We start from the raw sequence: 17,962 nt of genomic DNA on the forward strand, positions 1-17,962 counted from the left end.
CACCAAATATGTAATTCCTCTTCTCATCATGAATAAATCAGCTGGGTACAAAAGGATGATGAGCAAAAGCAGCATGACTGACCCAAAAGGCAGAATGGTAAGTGGTAAGTCTGAGGAATGAAGGGAGAATGATCTACGAAGCACTGTAATGCAGGGTGATGATGTACAGGTGCTCAAAATAGAGCAGGCTGCTGTAAACTATAGTATGCATTAGTGGGAGGCTAAGGAGGTCTCTTTATGTTACCTCTGCTAAACAGGCTCCTACTATTTTTAGCATTTTAATTCAGGTTATAATTCAGGTATTTCTTTCAGACACACATGCTTCCCTGCCAATATGTATGCTCACAATATGTGTACCATAATTTTCCATTACCTAAAATGAAGATTTTTATTCAGTGATTTCTTATTCAAAGACTGTTGTTATTCTAATGAAAGGTAGTTCTAATTAAATTATATTAGTGAATTCATTATAACTAAAACTCTAGTCTTTATTCTGTAAGTATCTATGCATGGGCTTTTTATGCTTGCATTTTATTTATTATAAATGAATCATACCTATTGCAGCTCCCATGAAGCAGAAGCATGCCTCCTCCAGTGATGTGGAATGAGAATAATGGTGTAAATGGAACCTGATTGCACCAGTCCCTGTCTGACAAAGTAGAGAAAACCCTTGCAACGTGATTTGTCCTCTTCAGTTGTATTAGAACTTCTTAGAGTAAGTTGAGGACTTCCAGCAATAAAAATAAAGATCCATACCAGAGACTATTCCCAGAGCCCAGTCCCATACCAATGTCATAAACATTTGGTTGTGGTTTTCCATCCTGAACCTTTTTTTCTTTGTCCAAGTGGATGCTTTTCTAGCTGCAGAGTGATTAAGCTCCAGCTGAAGGTAGAGCTAGCTAAACCAGCAGAAAAAAGAGCATTCTCCTGGTAGAGGGACAGTGTGGATCCAAACAGCTACAAACACAGGAATGGGTAGAAATCAGAATTTCTTGCCCCTGGGTAAGTGCTTCCAAATGTCAGCTATAAGTACAACCATGTTGATAATGAATTAAGCAACAATATTTTTTACAAAGTCTCTGGATTTTGTCTCAAGCATTCAGTGCTGGGCAGCCCAAAACTGAACTGCTCCACAGTGTGGAGTTGTTGGCATCGCAGTCTCAGAATGAGAGGAATCAGAGAAAGCACTGTAACAATGAGAAGGATGCAATGGCTAAAATCCAGAACTTAGAAGGAAGGTTGTGGAAGAGCTGGGATTGTTGGTGGAGCTCATGATCAGAAATATGAGTATCTCAGAGACTGACTGCTGCTAAGTGGGTAGGATCTGCTATCAGTATCTGTGGTGGTAAGACAAGAAACAGTTGCCTTTAATCAAACATATAGTTAGGCTACATAAAAAGGCACATTTTCTTGCAGCAAGGTAATTATGCACTAGAACAGCTCTCACCAAGGGAAACAGTCAATTCTCAATCACCGGAATTCTTGAGCCAAAGGTTGGATACAGATACAAACTCATCCAGCCTGGTGCTAGCAGAGGATTTGCTCACCCTCTACTCCTACTTCTAATGCTATTTTTCTAGGTCATAGGATTTTCAGAGCATATCTCAGAGGTGAACTGAGATGAAAAGTCACCTTAACTCTGGATTGCAATATATATTCTTCAGGGACTATATTTTACACCTGTCGAAGTGAAGTAGATGCCTGTATTTAGGTGCCTGAGGAACTTTCAAGAGTAACCTTGAGAACATCTCCAGGATAAGGCAAGGGGGAAAATGCTCTTTGCAAAGATAATGTAGACACAACATTTACAGCTGAGCACAGTCATATCCATTCACAGTGTATTGAAATGTGACAAGGAGAAAATTTTAGACTTCAGTGAAGCATGACTAACTAATAATAATTGCATAGTTTACTTATGGATGTAAATTTGCATGGGTTCCTCAGGGCCAGTAAAGCCAAGAACCCAAAAAATTTTCTTTTCCCAAGTCTGCAACAAAATTAAACAATTACATATGCAAAAATCTACAGTTAATTCTAGATGGAAAATTTTTTACCCAAGTGGTAAATGTGTACAACTCAGGCTTAAATATGGTGTAATTCAGGCACAAACTCCTTTCCATACCTGAATAAGACTAAGTATCCACAGTCTATCTGTTTCACTTTTTCTTCCTGCTCTGCTTCTTCATTAACCAGTCCAGCACGTATCCCAAGTGCTCAAGAGGCAGCTCCTCTTTTAGATTCTTCATGAGTTCCACTGTCCGAATGAATGGAAACCAAAATTGCCTACTGTACATACCAGGATCTCCTTGAATATACCTGTTTTTGAGTTCCACATTGATGGTGCATCCTTAGGTAAAACTACAGTGTTCAGGGTTACATACACTTAACCATTTATCAAAGGATAGTGTAAGTATAGATTCATACCTGATACATCCAGGTATTTTTCTCTGCAACTCATTGAGTCATTATCTGTCACACTCTTAGGTAAAAGTGGATCTTGTTAGTGGATGTAATTTTTTGTACAAAAATACGTATATCAGTGGCACCGTATTAATGAAGGCACACAGAATATACTTTTAAGTATACCCTTGTTCTTCTGTGGCTTTATTCATCAAAAAGTCTTGTGGAGTAGACATAATTGGCATTGCTCAAGTATTTTATGCCTTCCTGGGATTGAAGCACTAATTGTCACATGACACCTCAGCCATTATTTCTAGCCCCAGTCCAATCTCTCTTTACCCCTACATTCCTTCTTTTTCGCCTGCCTTGCATTTTCCCTAGCCACAAGCTTCAGTCCAGCTGTAGAGATGGGACAGCTGCTGACTGAGGGGGAGGGCTTCACTCTAGGTTTGCTGCCATTGTGGAAAGGTACTTAGCAAGGCCCTGGCCTAATTCAACTCCTTTTGCCAAGAGCCTGGTCTCTGACCATGGCACATTCTGGCACCAGGATGCTACATTTCCCTCTGTGTGTCCTCTTCATGGCTGTGTTTTTAACTCCACAAGTCAGTTTATCCTGCACACGTGGCCAGGGGTTGCAGTTGTGTGTCGGTGGATGCTGGAGTGCCAGGACAGACCAAATCTCCATCTCGTTAAAATTTGTGGTCATTCCTACTAATGCAGCAATGTTGCTGACACACTTGGAGAAGGGTGGTTTGTTGACATATTGCAAAAGCATGTACTTTTGCCAACAGGTAGTTAAACTATTAAAGGCAATGTTCTCATTCCTGTAAATGAGCTCATTGCCTTAGTCTAGGAGGAACGATGCATATAGACAGGAAATGGATTCAACCATTTTTTTTATAAGGTCCTATTATTTTGTCAAGGTTGAAGGATCATATTTATATATAGGTTGGTTCTGGGAATAGACTTTGTTTGAGTTTGTGGTCAGATAGGACCAAAAACTGCTTCCCATATGTATGTTCTCCATCTACTAGGATATTTCTTTCCCTAAGCTAGTTCTGAATAATCATCTTTTCATCACCTTCTTTTCTCTATTTTTCTCTGGTCACTGGATATTTTATTTTTTATTTACTGCAATATTTTTCATGTGTATTTCCAATCTACTTCTTAAACTCCTTGGTGATTTAATGAAATTCATATGACTTTGATTTCTTTCCAGAATTGCAGCCTAAAACATATTCCTTATCCTCTCTTTGATGTTTTGCTTTAGGGGAATGTTCTTTAGATGGACTATTCTTAAATGACACTCTCTGTGGAGACTCTATTCCTTTCTGTAAGTACATTTTAAGTTCCTTCTTAATAGTGAACTCTAGTATTCACCTTTAATGTCACCCTGCTTATCACATCAAAGTAGCATTTGTCCATAGTGCTCCACTGAGGTGTAATGAACAGTATGCCTGACAAACATCCAGAGATGTGAGTACACTTCAGTGGAGTATCTGCTGAAATCACACCCTGCTTGAAACAGAACTGCACTCCTTTTCAGGTTAGTAAATTTGTGTCCAAGCTGAAATAACAGGGTATCTTACCAAACTCCTGTCTAGAGAAATTAAACTCTTTAGAATACCCTGTGGTGAGATACATGAATCCTGGAGAGAACTGAGCTCCTCTGAAGCCTTACAGACTGTCTCCTGGGTGGGAATGGCAGGGAGGAGCAGCTCTGTTAGTCAGCATTGCTTCTCCAAGCACAGGTCATGGAGGCCCCTGTGCTGCTTCACATGTGGTGACTGTCCTTTGTGCTGGAGTCTCACTATTTTTGAATCATAGGAAGGTCAGATATTTCAGATCACAATCTCACTAGAGATGACTAAGTGTTTTCATAACATATGCATTCCCCAGTAGCCTGCTACCACTGTAATTTATGCTGCTCAACCCCTAAAGACTGATTCTGAAATAGTGTCTTCCCCAGGCAAGCACCTCCCCAGCTGAAGTGTTTGGAGCACCCGGGCAAGGGCAGAGCGACGAGTGTTGCTCCAAAGGCACCTTCGGGGCTGATGTGTTTGATATTGTTTTGCTTACACTTGCTGCTGCAAATCAAGATGACACTTAGGAAATTAATATATAAAGCCCCTTTATTGACCCACTACATCCTGTTAGCAGCTCAGAGACCAGCTGGGAACACTTGGTTGCCAAAGCTTCCTACTAACATCATGAAAGAATGAAGCTTTTAATCAGACCCCACAGAGATATTTTTTTAACCTTTTTTCCCCACATCTCACTTTTCAGTGTTGCTGGCCTTGGTGTTTTTTAACCCAGCAAAAAATTATTCTTAGAAAAAATTGCCAAATCCATCAAATTCTGATGCCTCATTTGAAACCATTCAAAAGATGGCATACACGAAATAAGGGTTTTCATTGTCATTTTCAGTGATTAACTATATATCAGAAGGATGCCACAGGGACACTGCACCAAAAATTTAATGTTTGAACAGGAAAATATATACATATGTTCTTTAATAGAACATTTTCTCTGCACTTTGACCACAATACACTTATCGGTAAAGATAATTTTTCAAAAATAATTGCTATTAGAGCTGTTCACAGTATTGGTTTTCATAAATTCATCCAGTTATAATTAATATGTGCCTTTCAAGGACCTAAAAGGGAAGGCATTCAATATTTCTTGCCTCTAATTTTAGTATGATCTGATTTTCCTCTGGTTGCCTTTCCAAACACCTGGGGCCAGCCATATGAGTAAATTAGATTGTGCTAAAATGCATATTAATGAAGCTCAAGCAATGACTCCCTAAAGGGACAGTAAAGCTATATATAGCTCCTTTTTTTCCCCTCGCTTGGTTAATGTGCCTTTCAACACACAAGTGAAATCATGCCATTTTGGAATAGACAAACAAAAAAAAAAAGAACCAAAAAACATTAAAGAAACTGTTAAAAAGTGAGAAGCCTGTTTATTTGAAGTGTCTAAATTATCACCCCTTTTAATACTTGCATTTTAAAATTGTTTCCTATTAAAAAATAATTTTCTATTAATTGATTTATCCTATGGGAAAAATAGAATATCAAGACATTTGGGCTAGTAAGAAGTGGCATACTTTTAAATCTCCTATGGCAACCTCTCCATTCTCTTCTCCATTAAAAAATCCCAATTGCTCATTATAATGGATAGCTGTGGAGGGCAACAAAAAAATTATCACATGTGACTCAGTACACAGGCTGAAGAATTTTGGAAAAAAACAGAGTACTAAATCTCAGTTCCTCAAGAAGGTCCAGTGAGGCTATCAGGGATTGTCTACAAAAACATTTCGGTCTGGACAAGACAGGTGTTTTTTAGTGTATCATTGCTGACTGTGCCTTGCTTCACACCACAGACAGGTCAAAGAGCACAGACCTGGTTCCCAGAGGAGAAACCAAACTGGAAGGTAGACTCAAAAGGCACATTGAACGTGCCCTGACTGCTAACAGGCATTCAGCTCACAGAAAGAGACTAAGTGAAGTCCAAAATCTCCTAAATGTGTTGGCACTGGGTCCTCAGCACCACCACTTTTAAACCAGGTAGATGCAGAGGAAACTGCCTGAATGACTGGGGAAGGCCAGGTTGTCATATCAGACAAAATTTGGTTTGGTTATTAAAACAAAGGACTAGAAAGGATGTAACTCAGTTATTAACTGCAGGAAGGGAACAGAACTATCAAGTCACAAAAAAATAAAAAAGACACAAAAACAAGTATTAATTACTTGGATTCTAGAAATTAGAAGGACGATCTAAACACAGATCTAAGGATTATAAAGAATATCTAAACAAAATGGAACTTTTGCAACAGCATGTCCACTGGAATATCATGGCTCATGAGAGCTCCAAATGTTTTTAAAATGCAGTTTGTGGAAGGAATTTTATAATATTTTTTTATTTGTCTAAGTGTAGGAGGCAAATATAAGAGTTTAATCTGTCTGAAGTGATTATTCATTTCTAAGCATTTTCAAAGCACTTGTCTAAGTTCTCCTTCTTGCTATAATCAAACAACTTTTTAAACAGGCTCATGTAACTTTAAACACTTTTCAGTGTAAAAAGAGCAGGGAAATATAAGACAATTTACCACTAAAAAAAAATTGAGCACATCTTTAGGATGAAGGATAATATCTCTGCTAAATTGCATATTTGTTAATTGTTTACAACAATCTCTGCATTTCTCTCTTTTAAGGTACTGTAGTACCTGTATATAAGGGAAAACAATTTCAAACATTGTCTTTACAAACAGTGTAATGGTCATAAAATTGCAGCTTGTGGATCTGCATGCCAGTAATTGCTACTCATCAGTCCTGCCCAGTTATGTATTTATTTTTATTGCACATTGTAAAGCATATCAGAAGAGGCAATCAAGAACAGTGGCACTCAGATTCAGTGGCTACTTTTCCAAGAGTTGCCTGCCAGCCAGAAGCTTTGCCATGATGATTTTCAATTAGAAAGAGGATCTTTGTATTCAAGAAGGTTTCACAGACTTATTCAGATTTTCCTTTCTTCTGAGCACCACTTCAGAGTCAACAATTGAAAATGCAGGATAAAACTTCTCTCTGTATTTAATGAAATTTACTTATTTCATTCCACTCTTCTCTCCCAGTAAAATGAAAATTTTAACTGTGCTAAAGCCTTACCTGTTCCTTTAGGATCAGGATTCAATTCTACAACTATTGACATTTTATTTTGAGGGTTATTATTACCATTATTTGCTTTCTTCCCCTACTGCTTGTGGTGTTTCCTTCTGTCTTCTCAAATACCCACCCTCTTGCTTTTCTCTTTGAAGACAATCCCAGCTTCCCCTTGGCACTGTGGATAATGTTTGGAGCTTATTGGTTTCCACCACCAAGAACTGCAGGAACAAACATCTGCTATCTGCCTCCCCTCTCCTTCCTCACTACTACTTATTTCTAGGAGCAGGCAAAACATGTCTGTCTTCTCCTGAGGCTGAGCAACAGTTCTTGAGGTAGGTATCCTGGTAGGAAGTGATCATTTGTTTCCACTGATTCCTCTGGACACCCGGGACACTGGCAAAATTTGACTCAGTTTTGTGCTATCCATCCTTGATGTGGATAAAACTGGAATTAACAATGTCCTCTCCAAGAGGACAGTGATTTTGCAAAGGTGCTGGGATCGCTCATGATGAAATGGGCAATGAAATGGTAGAACAAAGGCTGCCCACATATAGGTGCACAGGCCAAGAATTCTCTCACCCAGAAGCAGTCCATGGGCACTACGAAGGAAAATCTGCAATTTCAGTATGTTCTCCCAGGAATAAGACATTGAATCAGAGCTCTCACGGAGTTTCCTGAGACTCTGCTCTTATTCTATAACCATAGTATGGTTTAATTAGGTTTTGAAAAGTTAAAATGCCAAAAATAAATTTGTGCATATATTAATAAATTTAGAATTTCAAACTGAAAATAGTGACAAAGAAAGATTAAATAAGATTTTTTTACTACATCTGATAGTGTCTTTCTATAAAAGTAATTACAGGTCAATTAAATTGCTCTTGGAAAAATTAAAAATTTTGCAGAAATATGTGAGACCTTTAATTTCTCATCTTTTATGTTTCAATTGTATGGCAAAACATTTTGCTAAAGTAATTTTGTGCATTTAATTTTGAAGCAGTTTTAAAAAGTCAATGACATGTTTTTAAAATACAGCACATGAAACGATACTTCCATCAACATGCAGCAGTTGCCATGAACAGCCTTAATTCCCAGTCTAAATTAGTGCTCTAAATACATTCAGACAAATTAATGCAATGGAAAATTATAGACCCCAAATTGTATATTTATTTATTGCAGCATGTTTCACTTGCATGTCATTTGCCATTCATACAAGGTTACTTCAAGTTTAGTAATTTTTCCCCTTTTCATGCTCAAATTGAGAGGAAAACATGTCTCCAAATGTTCATAGTTGAGTTGAAAAACATATTTTGGACTAATCTGTTCTCTAATCAGCAATATTATTTCCTATATATCATACATTATAATTTCATTTCAATTGTTACTGCTGTGTTCAGATGCTTAAGACTTTAAATCAACAACAAGTAAAAATTGCTTTTTCAGATTATGTGTGGGCTGGTTTTGAATCAGCTAGCCCTACAAAGTGAGCTGAGGTGCAGAGAATCACCAGTACATGTGCAGGGTTTTTTCATTGTCTGTCTCCTGGTAACAGCTTTATAATTGGTTTTGGAGTGGCACACAGTCTGAACTGGGGCACTACTGACTGAGACTGGCTTCACTGAGAGGAGGTTGTATTCTTTGAGGACAGGATCTCTAATAGTAAGGAAAACCCTCTTAGATAGTGCTATACCATTGATCATCTCAGGTTAGGACATTAGAAAGTAGATTACCTTCCCCAGCAATTGCAAATGCTGAAAATCAGAAGTGGTGAGTGGTAAAATTTATTTCATTGTCCTAAAAAAGAGAAAGCTTTTACTTTATTGCAAAGTAAGGCCTGGTTTCTATGAGACAGCAGACTGTCCTCTGATTTTCCAGATTATTTTAAAATGAAGCCTTTTTCTCTTCTTTTAGACATTGTAGCTTATTATAAACAGAAACCTTAATTGTTCAGTATGCCACCTGTTTGACAGAAGGAAATGAGGAACAATTACTGGCTGTGGATTTCACATGGAGCTGGAAAAGACAATGAAAAATTAAGCAAGTTATGTTTTATACAGGAAAATGAAAATAAACCATTTATGAGCACCAGAATTAATAGTTCCCTTTGAGATATAGTTTTTCGGGTTTTTTTTAATTATGTCTCACAATTGAATTACAGTTACCTCACCTTCTTTCTGGTATTTCTCAAATCTCTCTCTCACTTGTCACACTTTCATATGGTGTGGGGAGCTGGGGGTGGGAATGGGCACCAACACACTGAGAGTCTTCTTCCCCTGCATGTCCATGTGAGCCAAAGAGAACTGCTCTGCTCATCCCAGGGAGGAGAGGGCTTTGTGAGCAAAACGTGTGGTGTGCCGGTCCCTTATAGGAACTCCTTAAACATCATTAAACTGATTGCATTCCTAGATGTGGCTAATGCCAGTTGAACAGGTCAAAGGCTGGTTGTGAGGAGTTGAAGTAATCACAAATATGAAACTTGAATAAAAATGCAGAAATAAATAGAATAAGATTACATACAATAATGGCAAATGAATTACAAATACAGTTGAGTCACTGCAAAACCTGCTGGCTCTTCCACATCACCTCTGTCCCTCTTCCAATTACTTCAATTACTCTGCCTGATTAAAATACTCACTTTGTGTCATGTCTGACATCAAGTAAGACGAATTTAGAAAATCTCACCAGGATTTTTGTCTTTTGTCAAGACCAGGTGCCTCCAAAATATCCAGACTCACCCTGGACACTAACTGGATTTTGAGATTCTCAAAACCACAGAAATCTTGTGATGAATGGCTTTAAGCTGGGAAATCAATGGCTGCCTTTCTCCAATCTCTTGGAGCAGTGAATTTATAGCAAATAAATACCTGCTCTCTTGCAACATTGATATTTATATCCCATCTGGGGAAGTCCCTATTGGTTGTGTGATTTACCATAAAAGGCTGGAAGAGCCATTACTGCCAGCACACAGTTCAATCATGGGCACAAAAAAAAATTGTATAGGTAGTATAGGGCCAGCCAGCTCCAGATGTATAAAAACTCCTTTTTCAGATGCCTTATATGCAAAAGCACAAGGAAAGCTATGTCCCAAATGTTTTCATAAAGTGCATGGGATTAAAACCTGTAGTAGGGGACATCTTACCTTTTCTCTGATATATGGCAATCCTAGCAGCACCTGTGATGCCTTGCAGGTCCTCCAAAACCAGTGCCCAGAGCTGACACTTTGCAGCCACGGGTCTTGTCAAGAAGGTTTGAGTGACACACTTCTCCCCAGGGTTACCCTTGGTTTGGGCAGCAGCAGCAGAAGGGAGGGGTTTGTGTCCAGGGAGAGGTCCAAATCCCGGGTAGCAAGGCCCTGACAAGAGCTAGAGCTAGCTAGCACACTTTCCTGTGCTTTCACGTGCTTTTGGAGGTGTCCAGGCATTCTCTGGGAAATGAACATCAGTGGACATTTTAACCATCAACCATGGCAATGAAGATGACAATGAATATTTTCAATTTAATTTCCTTAGGAAGAAAAGTTGGCCATGGATGAAAATAGAGCTGGGTTTAAGCCTGAAGAAATTATTTAAACATTTTTTTCAGGTTTGCCAAAAGTCATAAAAGCAGGTACATAAACAATGTACAGCAGCTGCCTTAACATTTCAGTCTTTCACACATGCTACCCTAAAATGTTTCAGAATGGTTTTTCCCCTTAGAAAGGTAAAACAAATGTACTAACATCTCTCAAATATAAAATATGTTTTGCCAAAACTCCATAAAGAAAACAAACTTGAAAATACTTTTCAGATGGAACTCTACTCAAGTACATTACTGTGGTAGTGGGTTGATCCTGGCTGGACACCAGGTACCTCTCTCCCCCTCAGCTGTACAGGGGAGAGAAAATAGAATTAAAGACTCATAGATTGAGATAAGGAGAAGGAGAAATCACTCATCCACTACTTTCATAGGCAAAATCATTTGATTGGGGAACTCAGCTTAATTTATTGACAATCAAATCAGAGGAGGATAATGAAAAATAAAACCAAATCTTTAACACCTCCCCCACATCTCTTCCTAGGTTTAATTTCACTCACAATTTTTTATTCCATCCTCTTCAGCAGCACAGGGTGACAGAGCACAGGTGTTGTGGTCAGTTCATCATACATTGTGTCTGCTGCTCCCTCCTCCTCAGAGGGAGGACTCCTCACAATCTTCCCCTGCTCCATGGTGGGATCCCATGGGAGAGAGTTCTCCACATACTTCTCCACTGTGTGTCCTTCTCATGGTCTGCAGTTCCTCACAGACTTCTCCAGCACTGGTCCCTCAGTGGGGTGCAGTCCTTCAGGAGCAGACTGCTTCAGCTTGGGTCCCCCACAAATCACAAATCCTGCCAGGAGCCTACTCCAGCATGGGCTTCCCATGGACTCACAGCCTCCTCTGGGCATCCATCTGCTCCAGTGTGAGGTGCTCTAAAGGCTGCAGGTGGTTCTCTGTGCCATCCTGGACCTCCATGGGCTGCAGGGGGACAACCTGTCTCACCAGGGTCTTCCTCACAGGCGGCAGGGGAATCACTGCTCTCCTGCAGCTGCTGTTTGGGTAGGCTTTTTACCCCTTCACTACATTATGCCTGAGGCACTACCACCATCGCTGATGGGCCTGGCCTTGGCTAATGATGGGTCTTTCTTGGAGCTGGCTGGCATTGGTTCTGTCCAACATACAGGAAGCTTCTGGCAGATTTCATAGAAGCCACCCCTGTAGACCCCAGCTACTGAAACCTGGTCCTGCAATCCCAATACATGCATCTTTCCTGTCTCTCACCTCCCTTTCCCACTAGCTTACACAAAAACAATGTTCTGGGAAAATGAGTCATTTCTGTAGCTGCTCTTTAAGAGTGTTGTTTTCAGGTTTTTGGTGAAGTATGGTAGAAGACATAAGAACCATTGGGTATTTGAATTATGTCACCAGGTCAATTACTACAAAGACTTTATGGTCTAGTTTCTTGCAGAAAGATGTGCACTTCTTAAAATCCCAGCTATTTCCTGTTTAATTTATTTGCAAAGCAAGATATAACAGGATAAAAAAATCAGTTGAACACAACAATTTTATTTGCATTCACCTGCTACAACAATGTTTATGAACACAAAGCTTCTAGCAAGACAAGCAAGCAATCCTGGAGCTGTTTTCTAAGATTGCTGCTGTTTGCAGCAATGTAGGATGAGCACACAGTCAGTTTAATAGGTTTCCCCCTTGATCAATTATTTAGCCTTTCCTTTTATTTTCCTGAAAGTGCAGGTTGGTTTGTTTGTTTGCTTTATTTAGTACAGTTAATGTCTTTAATAAAGTGTGTACCCCTGTACTTCTGCATGTTTGAGTTTAGAACACTATAAATCCCTGCTTTCTTATCTCTGTTTCAGTGGTTCCTCTCTATCCCCCGTAGTTTGTCAGGCAGGAGAAGGATGAGAAGTCAATAGCAGTTCCAGCAGATCAAAGAATAGGCCATATCAGGTCTCCACTTCCTCCACATCCAATATTGTGTTGCAGGCCCCAGGGGCCAAAGCAGAACCTTTTATATGAGAACTTGCACTGAAGAAGTTCCAGAATGCCAAAAAATGGATGAAAGCCAAATACAGTCTGTAGGCTTGGGATTCACAGGAACATGGGGAGAATTGTACACAACCAGAGTTGCTGTATTAAAAAAAAGCATATAGAAAATAAGACGTCTGAGTAAAATAAGCTAAAACTGCATTGTAATCTTCAAAAGAAAAATAGAGTTTTTGAAAAAATTTCCTTTCATAACTATTGTATCCTCTATTTATTTCCATAAACTTTTTTTTGCTTTTATTCAAATACTTTATATATACTTAAAATGCAATTGATATTTAAATTTTTTTCAATCCCTATGAGGTTCAGTAGACAGAAGCAATTCAATCAGAAACAGAGAATGATGTGAAAAGTACTGAGGGAGTGTCTATTCATTCAGTGCACAAAAAAAATTAACATCCAGAGGACAGCTGTTAAATAGGGAAGATATTTTTTCATAAAAACCAGACTGATTTTGTATGAAGCAAGCATTATATGCTCGAGAAAGATGGGTGACAGCTTAAATTTGTTAAAAGGTGGCGTGGGGGCAAGTGTTCTACTTATTTGTAATGAAAAATACCACAGTAAATGACTAAAGCTCTTACTTTACTCACATTTTGGTTAAAAAAAAAAAAAACAACAAACTGATTTTGTCAATAGAACAAAACACAAATCTAGCTGCACGCTTGAAAAGTAGACAATGTTGAGTAAAATGTAATAATTAGTCAAACTTATCAGTTTGTATCCCTGATTAGAAGGAAATTATCTTACCATTCATGATCAGCAATTAAGCAAATACCCCAGAAACAGCCTTCCTTAAAGACCACAGGGCCAACACTAGTGGAGGGAATCTGGACAAGCAAAGTAGCAAGAGAGACACAGGCACTCTGCAAAGCTGCAAACCCACAGGAGCCCTCAAAGCCCAGCAGGTGCGAGGGGCAGCAGGGGAGAGCACTGCAGGCACCAGCCTTGAGTCACTCCTTGTGTCCCCACAGCTCCTCTGAGCTCAGCGTGCTCGAGGCTGGGACTAAAACACCAGACAGGTACGTGCCACCCTGTGTCTTGTCAGAGGAGGGAAACAAGGTGCTGTAACAGCTCAAGCTGGAAAGCAGAAACAGGAGAAGCCCCAAGCTAGGGAGGCTCAACATAGGTTTCTGCTATGTTGAGCAGAAACACAGGTCTGGTAAAGCAACTGGCTTCTTTGCAATCTCTGAATGGTGAGAAATAGCTGAAACCTAAACTATTCAAATAGCTTCATCTCCTAATGCATTGCCATGATATACCTTATTCTCAGCAAGACGATTCTGCATAATGACAACAGATTTAGCTCCTTAGTATGACTGTCTAAAAAGAGAATTTAGAAGTACAGGCAAGCAAAAAAGATCCTCTCCACAGCTCCAATGCAGACTGGGGTAAAACTACTTTTTTCCCATAGGTCCCAAAACTTCTGGCAACATTGAGGTCACATATCAGCCAATGCAACATCAGAAGTAAACTCCCCTCCCTGAAAGGGAGGACCATATTTTCAGTATGGTATAACATGAAGTTTTATAACTAGTTTGAAATGGGAGGAGAAATATGGCCTATTGTTCCTCATTATCTAATCAATGCTTCTGCCAGTTGAGGGCATTAAAATTGCGATGTATCTGTCTCATACTTGCATCAAAACATAAAGAAGACATCAGCACAAAAAATCTTATATTCTTCTCCATACTACACTAGAGCAAATTTCCTATATTATGGAAAAAGAACCCCTATTTACACAAAATCCAAAGTAATGAAAAAATAAATTTAAATATTAGATTTTCCTCCCAAGCCTAAAATGAAATATGGAAAAACAGTTGGAGGGAAGTTGGAAGGGAATATTTACATGAAGTACTTTTTCTCAGAAAAGTGACAGAAATTTAAAATAACATCTGAAATTCTGCTCTTAGAGTTGCATTTTAGTTTCTCACCCATTTTGACATACTAATTATAGAAAGACAAGTTATTTTAATTTAAGCTTGCATATGAAAATTCCTGTAAAATGTACAGATGTAATACCCTGATGTGTTAAAATTGTTTATAGGATGGTTGGCTTTGTATATAGTGATGACATTATATATGACATTTATATTCTATTAAAGTGGTTGGTAATCATAACAAAGCCTACATAGCCCAAATTTTAGGGTTGTTTGATAACATAGTGTTGTTTTAAAAACTTTATAACAAATTTACATAGAAATAGTGTGTTGCCAAAGAAAAATATATATGTTTCTGTTATGTAGCAACACTATAAAATTGGGGTTTATTTTAAATCCTATTTCTGAGCTACATAAGATTTTTACTTTTTACTTTCTGATTTTTGTTTTGTTAAAATAGAATATATAAACAGGAAAAAAACCTTTTCTTAAGTACATTGTTTTCATCAGTTTAAAGATGCATATATCCTTAGTTAAGAATATACAGTGCTGATAATACTGATAAGTAAGTTATATGTATATTTCTTACTCTTTACTCTTTTCTACTTTTCTACTAGAGATTAGTTTTCATGAACAAGAAAGTACTGAAAAATTTTCATTTTTTTCATGTTTCCTAACCAAGTTGGGGAAGAATGCAGCCATGCTGCCACCTATAAATTTTTATACAGTGATGGAAATAGGAAAAGAAGTTACAATTTTTAACAGGTAAGGAAAAAAACCACAACAGAAACCAAATATATAAAACCTAAAAACCCTGAATGCAGCTTCAACATTATGAAACCACTAGCCTTTTCTGACAGTTTAACAGCTGAAACACAAGTAAGAAAAGAGAGCATGTCACCTACAAGGAAGCAAGGGGAGATAATGTAAGGAGAGACAGCTGATGATTACCATGTAATAATGGCTGGCAAAAAAGAGACAGATTTCACATCCAGATTTCTGTTGACTGGAAGACTCAGTGAAGGCCCATTTCAGCCCAGCTAATGGGATCTGTAAGGAGGAAGAAACCACATGCAACACTGGTTGTGCTCCCTGTTAGAGCAGAATGGCTGCTCAGCAGGAAAGACCAGAAAAATCTCAGTCTGGCCCCCCAAACCCCTTTCACCTTCCGAGCACTCTTGGTGCAGAGCCAGCTGCTGCTCCACAGCTGCAGCACAGCTGGATGTGGAGGGCAGAAGGACGCTGCTGCAGGGCTCTCCTCACACACAGAACAGGAGTGGCTCTGGGAAGCAGTGATTTCTCCTTGCCAGGGAGGTGCCAGCATGGCTTAATCTGCTCCATGCTCCAGCTGGTGGGTACCAGAGGGCTCTGGAGCCCAATGCCCATCCCAAGCAGGCCCCTGACACACCGAGTCCATATGGAGATAGCCCAGTCCAGCTGCAAGTAGCCAAACAGAACAGCTAAGCCACCTCTCCAGAGCCAACAAGTTACAACTCACTTCACAATCCCTCTCTTCCCATAAATACGTAATTGTTAACTTCCATTGATGAGGTAAACTTGTAGATTTACTTCATCTGCAAAAAAATACTCTGAAGACAAAAAAACCTGACAAACTCCAAACTCTGTCCCAAGATTTCTGGGATGATTATCCGAAAATAAATAAACCATAATTTTACTGTGCTTTTACCTTCTCTCCTGTGTCTCACACACAAATTATCTCTGGGTAATTTTTATATAAGTTAAATATAACCAGCTATATTCATGTACCAAAATGTATCCCTTTGATGCATCCCTTTTGAGTTTTACTCTACTTTTTCTTCTGAGCTGGGAGAAGTTGGAAAAAAGGATATGTCCTTTTTAGAACAAGGATCAGCAGATTTATTATGACTGCATTGGAGTATTCAAAGTGCCTATTACCCACTATATAACGTTTAGTTTCAATAAAATATATGAGGTTACTTAAGTGCATTAAAAACCAGCAACACAGATCCAAGAGTGGGAGAGGTCTGAGCTGAAGAGGTATGGCAACAGTTGTTTATTAATTAGTGAGAAAACAGAGCCATTAAACTCCAGGAAGCTTAGATTTCTATGCCAACATAACCAACCCAGACTGTAAACCAGGAAAGTTCAGCTCACACCTGAAGAAAGTATTAAAAGGTCCAAAAATTGATTTCAGAAAAGTTTACTGTTAGATGGGTGATGGCAAAAAAAAAATTTAAATGTTTGAAGGAAGAACCTTCTGAACAGTCTTCTCCCAGTTACTTTTAGCTAGCAAGATATTCTGGCAAACTGTCTGCTAGAATCAGATGTAAAATATGTTAATTCTTGAATTAATTTTCTACACAAGCTGAGTGGAATCTGAGGTATAAAATAAATTTTATACTACCCTTTATGAACCAGTCACTCTTATTAGGGCACAAAGCAATTTAGGTGGTAGGCTGAAAATTGGCCAGAGCAGAATGCAGGTAAGACCCAATTAAAACAAAAAGCAATTTGAGTTTACTGAATAATCTATAAGAGCAAATGACAAATTAAAAAAGCTAGAGAAAATTATATGTAGGTTTTGCTTTCAGTGCACAACTGGAAATGCTGAAAGAAAACAAATAGAACATTACCAAATAATTAGAGTGGGGTAACTTCACATTCAGTCACTAATAGTGAATGATAGAAAAGGTATCAGCAATTTAAATAGGTTTCTGCATAAACCCAGCTTGTTGTTGTTGTTGTTGTTAAATAGAGGAAAGCCAGAACAAATGAAATGGTCCTGTCAGGTGGCACAGGCAGCACCTACATTTTGAGCAAGGGCAGATGAAGACAAACAAATAGCTCAAAGCTGTGACTGAGGCAGGCTCATGCCTCAAGATTCCTTTTCCCCCTGCCACCTAGCTTAGAGACACGGGAACTCCTGCCATGAGAGAAACAACTGATATGAGTTCCCCAAAACAAAGATTAACCAAAAAATTGCAATTTTATTTTTAACTGGAAGATTTAGGCATGCCCACACTTGTGTGCCCTGCCTCTTGCATATCTTCTCCTAGGCAACTCCTGCATGTTCAAGAAACACAGACACTAAAATGAAGGTGACTTCTACATAGACACTGATTTCAGGTCTTACCTGCCACCATCAGAGAATATAAATATTTCATTAATGTATGTCTGTGCTCCATCACTATTAACTTTAGCAGTGCCAGTCTTAAATACAGTATCCCGATTCATCAGCTATGTACAAAGTTGTGAAAGCATATTAATATTATTTCTGTTTTGGTATATACATTTCACAACATTCTAAGTAAACTCTGAGTGCTCAGTGGGCACTTACTGGAATTCCCAAAGGCACTTTGGTGCCTTAGCTGTTAACTGAAAGGATAATTTCACAAGTTTGATTGCAAGTCAAGCCAGGAGTTATTCATCAGACCTTTATAAAGACTGTGCCACCATAAC

General features: G+C 38.7%; 1 long non-coding RNA gene across 1 annotated transcript; it reads left to right on the forward strand.

Moving 5' to 3' along the window:
* The first annotated feature begins 3,593 nt into the window (after positions 1-3,593).
* LOC116183155 (uncharacterized) lies at positions 3,594-9,152 on the forward strand. Its single transcript, XR_004147702.3, has 3 exons — positions 3,594-3,733; positions 7,217-7,396; positions 8,973-9,152. It is a non-coding gene; the product is annotated as an uncharacterized LOC116183155 (long non-coding RNA).
* The last annotated feature ends 8,810 nt before the right edge of the window (positions 9,153-17,962 follow it).

This window comes from Lonchura striata, chromosome 1A (assembly GCF_050655825.1).
Source record: "Lonchura striata isolate lonStrDom1 chromosome 1A, ASM5065582v1, whole genome shotgun sequence".
Classification (NCBI taxonomy): Eukaryota; Metazoa; Chordata; class Aves; order Passeriformes; family Estrildidae; genus Lonchura; species Lonchura striata.